We start from the raw sequence: 14232 nt of genomic DNA, 5'->3' as shown, positions 1-14232 counted from the left end.
AGATGGGGACCCTATGCTATCATTCATTATTGACCATCCCCCATTTTGTGCTCATTAAAACATTATTTGCACACAAATGTCCTCACCAAGTCACTGAGATCTTATTCTGACTGCTATCAATTCATTAGTCAATAGTTGTGTGATATGGTTGAGCGATCAGTTTTGAATTCAACCAAATTTTTGGCATCCATTCCAAATATGTCTAGTTCAGGAGAAATCTCAGCAAATTATCTCTACTATTCACAACCACGTATGTGATAACATCAGGTGTTCTTTTTCCTCATCTTTAATATGTGGGAACTGAGTAAGAGAACTCTAGTCTATCCAGCTTTAATATTTTATAATCATACACATACATCTATTCTGTAATAGTGCTGCACAGATTTTCATCATGTCCTATGAATTCATTCATTCATTTATCCAATTCATATTTAGATACTCATTCTGTCCAGGTACAAATCTAGACACTGAAGACATAGTGGAGGAAAAAAATGATAAGGTCCTGCTTTCGTGGAGTTCACTCTAGAGCAAGTGGGAGGCATGAATAGAGATGCAAATAAATACATATATTTTCAGGGAATGGTAGATGCTTGAAAAAAGGCAGTTGATTCTAAAAGAATTATTTGGATGATGAGTAGATGGGTGGTCTGAGAAAGCTTTGCAGATGTCAAATGAGCAGAATCACAGTGATAAGACATGGCCAGGCCTGCAGAAGTCAGGGATGGAGCATTTTGGGCAGAAGGAAAGGTTAGTACAAATGACCTAAGGAACAAGTAAGAGCTTAGCATGTAGAGAACTGAAAGAAGGTCCATTTGGTTGGAATACGATGCTAGATCAGTGGAGGCCAGACCATGTACAACCTCCTAGGCCATGGTGAGGAGCCTGGACTGCACAATGAAGGCCGTTGGAGGGTATGGCAAAGCCCACTGGTCATCCCCCAGTACTCATTCTCTCCTTCTTTCTGGCTCATCACTGTACAAAATGAGACGATATTTCCCAGCCACCCTTGCAATTGGATGTAGGCAGGTTACTAAATTCTGGCTAATGAGATGTAAGAAGTGGGACCTACAACTTCTGCGAAATGACCTTAATGGGGAAAAAAGTGTTTCTGCCTCTTCTTTTCCACCTCCCTATTGGCTGGAATATGAACATGATGGCTGGATTAGGATGGCAGGAAGTGTCTGGGTCCCCATGTCATCAGACTGTCCATATCAGCCCTGGACTATAAACATGTACTTTGCTTAGATCCCTGTCATTTTGGTTTTCAGTCTTTCACAGTGAAGCTATTGCTGACTAATACAGAGAATTTGAAGTAGGGGAGTATAAGGCCTGATTCATTTTGTATAAATATCACCCTGGTTGTAAGTGAAGAATTAGTTGCAGAGGTTTGGGCGGGAAGCAGGAAGATCTGCCAGGAAGCTATTGATATCCAGGCAAGAAACGAAGTGGCTTTCCCGCAGGGGGTTGCAGTGAAGGTGGAGAGAAATTGAGGGATTCAATTCGAGGGATTCAGAATATAATTTGGAGAAGGAGCCGAGAGGACTTGCTAATCAAAGGGGAAAGAGAATAATAAAGGGTGACAAACCTTATTGGCACGAGCAATTGTGTGGATGGTGGGTCTATTTATTGAGACTGGGAAGACTGGAATGAGGGCTCTATTTAGCCACACTGAATTTGAAAGGTCTACTGGACATTGAAATAGAATATCCACTGGGCAGCTGGATATATGAGTTTAGAACTTGGTAGGGATGTCAGAGTTGGTTATATAGATCATACGGAGATGATTTAATGCCACATTTCCAGCAGAGCTGACCGATATAGTAGCTACCAGCCACTTGTGGTTACTTAAATTTAATTAATTAAAATTAGCTAAAATTACAGATTCAGTCCCTCAGTCACACCAGCCACATTGCAAGTGTTCAACAGCCACTGTGACCAGTTGTTAGAGCACTGAACAGTGCAGACATAACATTTCCATCATTGCAGCAAGTTCTTGTGGAAAGCTCTGATCTAAACCTCTTTAGAAATAGTTTATTATGATTGATTTGCCTTGTCTCGGAGGATATGTGTATGAGAGGATGGGAGAAAAAATAAAAGCATGCGTTTTCCCGTTTGGTTTCATATTTTCATTCATAATTTAGACATGTAACAACCATTGTTCCTACTCGTTTGCCCAAATTCTCCAGGTTCATGCTTATAAACTGTTCACAATAATTTTCTTTTTTTTTCTTTCTTTTGTAATATTTTTCTTTTTTAAAATTTATTTATTGGGGTGACAATTGTTAGTAAAATTACATAGATTTCAGATATACAATTCTGTATTACATCATCTATAAATTCCATTGTGTGTTCACCACCCAGAGTCAGTTCTCCTTCCATCACCATATATTTGATCCCCCTTACCCTCACCTCCCACCCCCCACCCCCCTTACCCTCTGGTAACCACTAAACTATTGTCTGAGTCTATGAGTTTTTGTTTCTCATTTGTTTGTCTTGTTCTTTTGCTGTTTTTGGTTTATATACCACATATCAGTGAAATCACATGGTTCTCTGCTTTTTCTGTCTGACTTATTTCACTTAGCATCATACTCTCAAGATCCATTCATGTTGTCACAAATGTTCCTATATCATCTTTTCTTACCGCCTAATAGTATTCCATTGTGTATATATACCACAATTTCTAATAATTTTCAATTTGAAGAGATCAGAGGTCTACATAACTTTGCAGAAGGTAATTATCCTAAGATTTTCAATTGTTCTTTCATTCTAAGTTGCCTAATCACTCCTTTAAAAAGGAGGATGGAAACAAGTGAAGGCAGCAGAGCCCCTCCCTCTGTACTTCTCTCCTCTCCCCGCACTCCACACAGATGCCAAAACAGCAATGATGGAACAGAAAAGCCAACTGTGAAAACATTTGCTTCTACTGTCACAAGGTAGAAAGGAAAAATGCCAAAAAGGAGAGCTGGGAAAAACAGCAAAAGAGCAATTATCCCCTGAAGAGAACATGAAATAAGACCCTACAGTGACCCAACAAAGGAAATGGAAAATAAGATCCAACCACCAACGGGTCAGAGAACACCTCTGTGTGTTGGGGTAATGATTACAAAGGAAAAAAAAGAGCTCTGGGCACTGTGATATTCCAGGACTTCAGCCGGGGACTCCCTGGGTGGTGCATTCTGTAATTCAATTAAACCCTTTGAAAGAACAAGATTCGTGTCTCCTACAGGAACCTGATTCTCCCTGACAACTCTAAGCTCACATAAAGTTCACGAAAGTTCTGACAATAATCCTATAAGTGGTTGATGGGTTGTATTGCATGGGACTCGAGAAGCCCACATGAAACAAGAGGAAACTAAAAGATGACTGCAAAGAAGACCATCTTTTCAGGGACAAAAGTGCTAAGACGAATGATTTGGATACATTTTATTTATGGGAAATGTCAATTTGGATGATTAGGTCTTCATTTAACTTTATCCAGGGATGCCTTCTGCATCAAAGAGGAAATTATAAGTTCAAACTTGTTAAATGGCACAAGCTATTACTGCTTCATGGCAGCCCATGGGACAAAAACGGGTGTGACGCCCAGAGTTATCTCCCCAAAACAGAGAACAGTGCTTTCTCTCTCAAAAAGCCAGCGATGGCTCTCCATTGCCTACAGAGTAAAGTCCAAACACTTTTTCTGGCGAGCACGTTGCTCCATGGCCTGAGCCCTTGGGGAAACCCTTCCCAACCCCTCCTCCCTTGCATCTTTGCACAGCCACCATGTGGTGGCTCCTTGTGGAGAGGTCACTTTGGGCTGGTGGACTCCTCAGTAAGAGGGGCAGAGGTAAGTCTTGAGAAGGTGCCTAGTCCTCAGGATGTCAGAGAACGAGGCCAGAAAGCCAGAATAGAAGCTGACCCATGAAAGGGACTGGAGAGTAGGGAGCAGGCCTAAGCCCAGTCATCAACCCAGAGATGAAGTAGACAGTGAAGGGGGCAGGAATGAGGACAGTGTCGCCAGGTGGGGCTAGACTCTGCAACCATGGTTCCTGAATTGGCCCTGAGACTGTGGCCATCTGTGGGTGCGTTCTTGGCAGTCCATAAGAATGTTCACATTTTATGTTCTCGTGTTAATGAAAATCTTAGTCTGTATTAACATAATTGCAACCTGGATCGTCTGGATGAGCAGCCATAACCCAGTGTGGACCTAAGATTCTGAGTGCCCGTTGGCATCTAGACTCACACAAAGGCCAAATGTCACCAGGAGAAGCTGCCCAAAGCAGGTCGAACAGTGGTTTGAATCAAGTAGCCGGAGAACTGAGTCACCACATGTGTACAGGGGCTAAGCCTGGTGTCAGGCTGAGGACACGCGTGCTGTGTTGTCATCTCTGTGAAGGCCAACTTCATTAGCAGAAGAGTACTAGGAAACAGGCAGTAATGTAGGTGTCTAGGCTCATTTCCAGTCATAAATGGATTGAATACCTATTTAATTAATGTTTTAATAATGCCACAAATCTAGCTTTATCTCCAAGAGAAGCAGTTAGGTTAGCAGAGCAGTCAAGAGGTACCCATAAAAGTGACCGATTGGGGTGGGCTCATGAGCAACAGTGGAATGAAGTCTGAGTATTCATTCCATGCTGGCAAACCTTAAAATTATTAATGTCATTTCAGACAGCAAAATTATGCGAAACAAGGCATCACGTACACTGGAATTTTTCAAGTCCAAATGACAAAATAGGTTAACTATGAAACTGAATATGAAGCTATGCCTTTCTGCTACTTAACCCAAGAAGGGAACAGGCGATTCCATTTCAGGCAAAGACCATCATCATCCATCACATCAGGGTACGACTATTAATTTGGATTGGATTGGTGTTGGTATTGGATTGTTAACATTTTGGTCTTACAGTTATTTAGAAGTTATAAGAACTAATGCAAACTCCTTATGGGATATTTGTACATATTTAAATACTATAATAATAACAACATATTTTAAGTCAAAGAAAAAGAGGGATGTTAGGAACAACACACCAGTTACAAACCATGGCTGTAGAGCCACACAGACCTGGGTTCTGGTTCTGGCTCCTCTCTCTCGGTATGTGACCTTGACCAAGTCACCTCACCTACACCTCAGGTTTCCATTTGTAAAATGGGGGTAATAATAGTGCCCATACCATGGATCAAATGAAATATTTATATTGCACTCAGTACAGTATCAAGGTACACTGTAAAAGTCCAATAAATATTAGCTCTTGATTAAAGCCTTTGTTAGTGAAGTAGACAAGGTCCAGGGATTAGGGGGTCTTAATTTCCTTATCTGTAAAATGGGTCTCTTAGTAGGATCTATTTTATATAATTATGAAAGTTCAAAAATATGTTTGTGTATGAATGAATAACCGAGCACAGTACCTGAACTTATAAAATGCTCAATAAAGAGCTGTTACTGTTATCAAATAACTATCGTCATGACTTCTTCAGTCCCTCCTTTTTACTCCTTAACATCAAAATACTCCTCAGCTGCACAGACCATGCCACGTCCACGCCATGCACTCACTGGACTGCATGAGAAGGGAGATCTCAACACAAGGTTCACCTCAACTATTCTCTGTCTAACCCTGAACATCAGGGCTGTCTCTGGTTCTTTCTAAGAGGAAAGAAGTGTGATGACCTATCTATCTTTATCTATCTATCTATCTATCTATCTATCTATCTATCTATCTATCTATCTATCTATCCGCCAGTCCATCTGTTGTCTGTCTACCCCCACTCCCTCATCGGAGTGATATAATGAGACACCAGACAAAATCAAGCCTCAAGCACTATTTAGTGAGCAAATGACCTGGGATGAAAGGCCAGGGGACCTCCCAGCAAAGCACCACCCATGTAGTAAGGACAGTCACATGCCCCCATTCCAACACAAAGCAGCCAATAAGATTTATCAATGTAAATAAATTATATTTATCCCCACATTCTCCTCCATCTCAGGAGCCCCCATAGCGTCTGTAGTTTGAGTCCAGAGCCCCACACATATAGACAGCAACGCCAGTTTGACAAATTAAATAGATATCAGAGAAGAAAGAATCAGAAATTCCAAGTCACCCTGGAACTAGCAAAACTTCTCTCTTCTGTAAAACTGATATGGCTGCGGAGCTAGGCTAGAACTAAATGCCCTTAATTCTTCCCCTGCCCCCACCCTGACAATAGTTTGGAGGGAGTTTTGAGCCCTTTCCCAGAACTGACACAAAGCAAATACCAAGCACAGATGCTTTCAAAAGGCACAGGTTGGAAGGCACAGCACCTTTCAGCTTTCAAAGGAGAGTGGGCAGAACCAATTCTGGTTGGACACAAGGCACCGTTTTCTGCAGGAATCATCGAAGGCCCCACAGAGCAGCAAATGAAGGGAAAACAGCAGCCCTCAATCAGAGACCCAGGATTTTCAGGTTTCTGTGTTCCATTCAGGAGGCTCAGAGGGAATGACACACCTGGGCCTCTGGGCTGTGCTATTCAGTCACCTGGGAATGCCGCTCAGAGAGCAGAGCATCCCGGCCCAGTGAACCCCTCCCTGGCTCCTCAGACTCCCTGGTCGGGTTTCTATCGGGATGGAGGCCACAGATTTAAAGATGCCCAGAGGGCCTGTGAGTCTGACTTCATCAAGTATCATCATACAGGCCCCTCATTCAGAGTCTTGGCCAGCGGGAGCTGCAAACATGCACAGGAGGGGCCCGCCTGCCAGCCATGGAGTTTGGTGGTCTCCAAGGAGAAGAGCTGCATGGGTCCTCACAACCCAGAAAGAGCCGAACAGGACATCCCCGCTCAGCCTCGGTGCACATGGATCCTAAAGGCCAGATGCTGGGTTTGGGGAGCTTGTTCACAGAAGGAACACCTCTTCAGAGGCGAAAGCAAAACAAACAAGGCACTGCCCTTCGCTTCAGCCCAGATATCTGCTAGGTCTTACATGTTCCTGGACCAGCAATGGGAGGATGATTCCCGAACAGCTTTTCCTCCAGAAGAATAATTTGGAAATACAACAGAAAGCAAACCTGGTGCTATTTCAAAGTAACACTGCTCCTCACACAGCTACTCACACCTGTCCTGGGAGCATACATTTCACACAAATCACATCACAAATAGGAGCTGCCATCATCCTGACAAGAAGGAAGGCAAATTAAACTTCATGGCAGCACAGAGACAACAATCGGACCACAGCAGGCCAACAGCTGGATGAAGGGACAGTGAGCAAGATTCATGAGTTAACATTTAAAAATATAGAGAAATGTACACAGGCACTTTTTATAGAGCAGGGATTGATAATACAGGGAAGAGCACGGCAGAGTTTTTTTGAATATGTGTAAGATAAATCTTGAAAATGGCTACCAGTATTCCATTTCTTTAGTGTCTTTCCTCAGCAATTCATGCAGTATTCTGGCAGTGATGGATACTCAGGTATCCATGTCTGACAGAAAAGCCAAGGTCCGTATGCATGATTTGTCCAGGAGAATTTTTCCACTAGTTAATTATCTTCTCCCACCCTTGAAGTGGTTAGGACTTTTAAAGTGCAGTTTATGGAGCTCTGAATGGATGTTACAGAGAGGTAACTTATTAAGCTGGCCACTGGAGAAACGATTATGAAGCAGATTCTTAACCCCCACTTCCTCCCACCCGTTATTCTCCTATGTGACCCTAAGTTAGTAGCCAGCCCCAGCCCAAAGCGCGTCTTCAGTTACGTTTCAAAGCTTGCGGTGATCTCAAAGAAGCCCTCATGCGAGAAGGCCCCACTGCAGGAGGAATGGGCTGATCTCAACGCAGGATCCCTGCTTTCGCGGCACAGGGGACAGAGCACGTGCACAGACACACACGCCCACCAACGTGTCTCTGGATCGTCATGGTTTAGTGATGGTGATCACGCTCTCGACCCTCTACACAACCTCTCATAGGTGAGAAAACTGCCTTAGACTTAACTACCTTGCCCAAGACCACCACTGGCGAGTGATGGGGCTTGGCTTACATCCACCATTCAGATCCTTCCCAGGGTCTTTCCAGCTGCTGCCACAGCCACACACGCGCGTTCCTGTGTTTGGGGTGGGGTGCACGGCAAGTCCTCAGACACTGCCTTCAACGTGTGCAAATAACATCACGCGGACAACACAACTATGTCTCTAACTCATCTGCAATTCTGACTTTCCAGTTCTAGAGCCGTGATAATGTACTGTTTCAGGTGACTTGAAGGAAAAGAGTCATTGCTGATTTGTCTTCCAATTCATTTTTTTCTACCCAATTATAATGAACATTTATCATCGTTGAAAAGTTATTTTCTTGCAAAAAATGTGAATGTACTTAAACCACTGAATTACACACTTAAAAGTCATTGAAATAGTAAATTCTATACACATTTTACCACAATAAAAATGTTATTTTCTTTCTAAAATACTTGACATAATAACAAGACAGTACTCTTCTGGGGAGTACATGAATTAAAACATATGCTTGAACTAATTTGGATTACATTAACCTCTAAACTGAATTAAAATTGCTTTTGCCCCAGTTACCTCTGACCTACTGGGCAATAATTGCCACAACCAGTGGACACTTCTCAGTCCCTGTCTTGCATCATTTGACACTCCCATCGGCACCTTCCTTTGCTCCCTGGTTATCAGACTATTCTGACTTTCCACTCACCACTCAGGCTGTTCCTTCCCATCTCCCTCAACTGGTCTCCTACCTCCTCCCATTTACTTCTCAGGTTACACAGTCTCTGGGTGACCTCAACTATTCCACAGCCTTTAACTGCTACCTTTACGCTGAATTTTTTTTTTTTTTTTTTTTTTTTTAGGGTTTTATTTTTTTTTTTTTTTATTGTGGATATTTTATTTAATATTTAATAAAAACTTACAGTGTTGACATCTGCCAGGTACTGTTCTGAATATGCTAAAAACATTAACATTTCATTTAAATGTCTTTTTAATACTTAGACGTTTATCGTTTATATCCCTCACACTGTGTCAACCCCCCTACCCCCATCCGCTATCCGTCTGACATTGCACAGAGCCATTACATTTCCACTGTCTCTAGTCGTAATGCTGTACTCCGCTTCCTGTAAGTATATATATAAACTTGTAGTTGACATTCATTATTGTTCAGCTTCAGCTTCAGATGCCTGATCACTATGCTGAACTTCTGACTAGCCAATCACCTGCTAAACCAATCTCCTCAGACTGTGGTGCGCCTAAGGACTACCAACTCATCATATCTGAAACTGAAGCTGTCCTCACTAAACCTGTTAGAGGAAGGGAGTGGCCAATAGCTCCAAAATCTGCAGGACTTGGAATCAGATGCCTGGGCTTCATCCTTTGCCCCCACCATCTGGAAGGAAACTATCCAGGTGCCCCAGCTAATCACCTGGTCCTCCCCCTCCCTTCTCTCCATTCTTCAATCATCTAGATTGTGGATTCCACCTCCTCAAAGTCTCTCCTTTCTTGTGGCCACGGCCTTTGTTCAGATCCTTTTCCTTCCTCATCTAGACACTGCAATAGCCCCCCAGCTTTTAGCTTGGCCTTCTCCCTTGGTCTGCTCTCCACTACTGTAGCCAGAGTGATCTTCCCAAAACATGCATGTAAAGGTTTGTCTTCCTTGCTTGCGATCCTTCAGTAGTGTGGCCCTGTGCTGAGGTTATGGAGGTCAGAACTGTTGTGCATTGTCCCAGCCTCCTTCCAGGCTTTGCTATTCATGATTCATTCTCTGGGCTCCAACCAGCTAATGACCCACAGAACCCAGAATGCACGAGGCTCCATCAGGCTCCTAATCACCCATAGTACCCAGAATGCACTAGGCTCCTTTGGCCTCTGAGCACACACTGCAAATAGCAAACACCTACCCCCCTACAAAACTCATGGTTCAGGGGTCACTTTCCGACAGTCCAACCAGGGCCTATCCCTGCATCTTTACTCACTAAACTGAGTGTCCTAGAGGGCAGGAAGGAGTGTCTGCCTTTGTGTGCTCAGCATCTGAAAGTGACCTGGTAACATGACTGGTAACTCAAGTCAACCAATTGTTGTTCCCCTGGCACCTAGTAAGCCCTCAAATGTTTGCCAAGAAAATGAGTAAAGGAGAAAGTAAGGTCTTGTGTTTCCATGAGAGTAACCAAAAAAAAACCAAAAAACAAAAAAAACTTAAACTGTCTGAAGCAGACTTTATCTGGAATGACACAGAGTAACACAGTGGCTAACTACATCATTTGAGTTATATGATGGCTTTGCATCACTTGAGTTATATTTTTCTCTGTTCCCTCAGCCAAGATTATGTTTTTTGTTTGTTTGTTTGTTTGTTTGCTTTGTGTTTTTGCTAACAGAAATCTTGGCAAACCAGTAATGATTCTACTTCCCACCAGATGTGTTTGGATGTTTTGAAGAAGTCTGATCTTACTTGGTTTCAAGGTGACTGATTTATGTCCCCTCTCTTTTATTTTGTTTCAAGAATGGAAAAATAAAACAAAATAAAGTCAGTCCAATATTGCTGTCTTACTTCTCCTCAACCCCCTCTTCTAGTCAGCACAGCTTTTAGCTTTATGTCTCATCCGGTCTTTCCAGGCGAGAAAAGGAAATTCTGTAGAGTATAATAGGATTCCTGGAAAGGACCTGTGAGTCTACCAGGCAAAAGTGTGGGAAGAAAGGAGGTGGGAGTGACCAAGGAGGGGTAGGGAAGGTGAAGGTGCTGACATGAGGGCAGGGTCTGGAACCACGGGGAAAACGGGGCTTTTAACCATTAATCTTACCCTGTCATTTCATCTCTTCTCAGGTCACTGTGGTAGATGGCGCAGTAGCCTCACAGAGGCATGGGTGGAAGCCCAGCAACTCTAGTTATTAGTGTGGACATGAGAAGGACACAATTTGGGGGCCAAGCACCCCTGCTTTCATACCCCCTCCTTCCTGGAGCTATGACATTCTCAACACTGAAGGAAGCTTACTAGTTGAGCTTAGAGTTCAAAAGCCATTGAATTCTAAAACTGGAAGGTAGGAGGGAACCAGTGGTTTTCCATTTGGTTTTGTTGTTGTTGTTTTATTTTAACAGCATTATTAAATATTGTCATATAGAATCCATTTGTTTTTGTTTTCTATCCGTTTTCCTCCATAAACAGTTCCAGGAAGGGCGCTCATGGATTCACGGTACATAGTTTGAAAATCCATGCCTTGACTTTATAGAGCAGGAGATAGAAGCTTAGAGATAAAGCAGTTTGCCTCAGACATCGAGTTGGTCCACTGTGGAGCTCACACTACGGCTCAGATATCCTTATTTCCAGATCTTTCCACTTCCCCTTTTAGTGTGATGAACAGCTTTGTTTCAAATGAAGTACTCACACACCACTAAAATTCCAGTCTGGGAGAAATCTAGTCCTTAAGGATACACACAGCTTTAATAACCTCTTATTCTGTGTGGAAAAGACATCCAAATACTCTAATTTTTAAAATGCCAGATATATAAATATTTGCTGTTTTTCCCCTGATTTTGAGATAGGACTATCTTCACTGAATTCAAAACACCCAAAGAACTGTGCATTTACAGCCTTACTTACATACATTTAGGCAGTATATACATGTTTTCTTGCCCGTACTTTTGGACAAAAGAAAAGTGGGTGCATGGGTCTCAATAATGCAACACAGCCACTTTTCCTCTGACATCATTTTCCCATTTTTAACATGCAGATAAGGTTAAATATCCTTACAAGCCCTTACAAGACATACAGGGATTTCATTTTTTTTTTTTTCAGAGAAAAATCTTGCTATAAATCCAAGTTTGGGCTAATGTGTAAGTGGGAGAAGTTTAATAATTTTTATTTGAAGAGCTGCCACAACTTTGGGAAAGATTATTTCTCAGTGGCATCTTTTGGTTCCCTGCTGGACAACTCACCCCTCCAGTCTCAGACCAATGAGCAGCACTGCCCTTACTGGCTGCCACACTGTCCCCATCCTAGGAATTAAAACTTAATAACCAGAAGTTCTGCTGTGACTTAACATTTCGTCGTTACGCCAGGAGCTGTGATTCCTCAGAAGTGTGACAGAGAGAAGACGGATGGTAGAGGACAAACGTTTCAGTACTTTTTTGCTTATACATTTACTCCTTTGCTTTTCACAGTGTGTCTGTCTGCAGGGTTAACAATGTGATTCCAGTGAAGAAAAAGACTGATGGAGAAACATCAATCTGCTCTGATTTTTCAGCCCTGCCAGGCTGAACCTGGATATAACTGAAATTCTTCTGAAGCTTTTAAAATATATATAAAATTGTTTGTCAAAGGCTTTTGGTAAACTGTGACTCATTTCCTTGGTGGAGAGCCCGTAGAGCCGGTCCCACCAGAAGAACAGGGTATAGCTCCCAGGGCTTGCTTGCTACCATTGGGAAGGCCCAGGTAGGTATCTGAAGATTGGCAGAGAATGGGTGGGGGGGAAGGTGGGGGAGGGAGAGAAACAGACCTATGCATTATGATGACCAAGTATGCATTCATATGAACTTTCCCTTCACCCAGATGCAATGCAAATATTTGCTCCCCAGTGAAGTGAAGCGCAATACAGGTGAAGTCACTTATACTTGACAGCAGCAATCTCCATTCTCCTAATCCCACAGCTCAACAATCTCCATGTTATTCATCCCACAGTTCAGTAACCACATGGAATAATTTGGTTCAGTCGATTTTTAAAAAATGTGCAGCACAGCTTTGATGTTTAATAACCCTCTAGACCGAAATATGTTCCAAGGAATATTAGTTCAGAAAAACATCAAATGATAGCAATATACACAATAGTGAGGAAGAAAAACTCACCCTACAACAGCATATTAGAAATTACTCAACTACATCAGTGAGAGACTAAAACCATGTGAGAAAGAGAACATCACCCCACCCAGAGCAAACTCAAGATTTTTCTGACTCTATTTACCAGTTAAGACTTGGCTTCTGATTTTGCAAAGTAATCAGTAACTTAGTCACCCGTGAAATTTCTGGTCACTCCTTGATTATATATAAAATTCATCCAATTATTTAGGCTGTCTGGATGTAAGGAGGGTTATTATAATGAGAATAAGAAGCTTTGAGAGAATTTTTCAATATAATTATTCAGTGTTTCTAGACAAAAAAAAATGAAGAACAAAAAAATTGACATTCATTTGCTCATAGTAACTAAGGTATGGTGTCTGCCAGCAAAAAAGTAATGTTATTTCAAATTAGGGTGGAGGGTGGGTTGTTAATAGTGGGGAGGAGGATCAAATGAGGAGAAAAACTAAAACAAGTTTTAGATTTAAAAAATATTTCTCTCCCACAGGACTTAATACATCAAACATCAAACCAAATTAAAAGGCAATAATCTCTCATTGGCCTCTTTTGAAGAAAGACACATCATAAACAATATTTATTACCCTGCCTATGATGTTATAAATTCTAGTTGGAAAAAGAATTCATACCACCACAAATCACGTCTGTCTATTTTGAAAACTGATTCTTTAGTTTTTGATAAGACTTTATTTTCATAAATAAATAGGGAAGTGTGATCGATTGCTTCTTTTCTTCGTCTGTGGTTCCCTGCCCCTTGCTCAGCTAAGACTTTCCATCCTTTTTTTTTTTCCATCCAGAGGTAAAGGGATACAATTAAGCCACTGATGTAGCCCAAGTGTATTTAATTATTTCAGAGTCTCCTGATGGCCTCAGAGGCAGGCAGGAAGCACGACTGCAGCGCCACACAAACCCTCTCAGCTTCCCTGTTCTCTCTCGCTCTTGCCAACGTACATGCTGCTGCCGTGTAAAGATTCCTGGGGAAGAAGCCAATAGTCTCTAGTTTGTGTCCTAATTATACAACCAGGTCTTCTTTTGGTGAGTTCAAGGAAACAAAAGTAAAGGAGAGAGTATTTAACTGAAATGTACCTTAGAAAAATTCCAAAGAACAAAGAAAACCTTAAGCGGCTTTGTACATAAAGCAGAAAACTTTCTCAAGTCAGCAGCATTTCTCAAAACTCAGAGTCCACCCTCATGGCAAGCCACACGAGAGTCAGAATCTGCAAAAATCATTACTTTCCCTACTTACACTGCCAAGCACCTGCAAGACTAAGAAAAGAATGATATCCAGTTCTCTTTCGAGAAAGTACAGATCTTTCCAGCAGATGCATTAAGTGAGATAAAAACATTATGGTTGAAGGGGTAGAAAAAGTCAGGACCATTAAAAATGTATCTTCCAAATAATCAATGACCCCAAATTTTAAACTTTTCTTTAGAGTCAA

The 14232-nt window shown here is 42.0% G+C and overlaps 1 protein-coding gene and 1 long non-coding RNA gene across 4 annotated transcripts in view; one reads left to right on the top strand and one right to left on the bottom strand.

The window, feature by feature from the left end:
• SLC22A23 (solute carrier family 22 member 23) overlaps positions 1-14232 on the bottom strand; it is a 182934-nt gene that overhangs the window by 120705 nt on the left and 47997 nt on the right. The gene's annotated exons all lie outside the window — the stretch shown is intronic.
• On the top strand, positions 6907-13517 carry LOC141572161 (uncharacterized). Its single transcript, XR_012497348.2, has 3 exons — positions 6907-7913; positions 10325-10409; positions 10771-13517. It is a non-coding gene; the product is annotated as an uncharacterized LOC141572161 (long non-coding RNA).

The sequence above is a fragment of the Rhinolophus sinicus genome, chromosome 14 (assembly GCF_057876585.1).
Source record: "Rhinolophus sinicus isolate RSI-liver-muscle chromosome 14, RSI-T2T, whole genome shotgun sequence".
NCBI lineage: Eukaryota > Metazoa > Chordata > Mammalia > Chiroptera > Rhinolophidae > Rhinolophus > Rhinolophus sinicus.
Note: the sequence above shows the minus strand (reverse complement) of the source record. Positions and strands in the feature narration are given on the sequence as shown.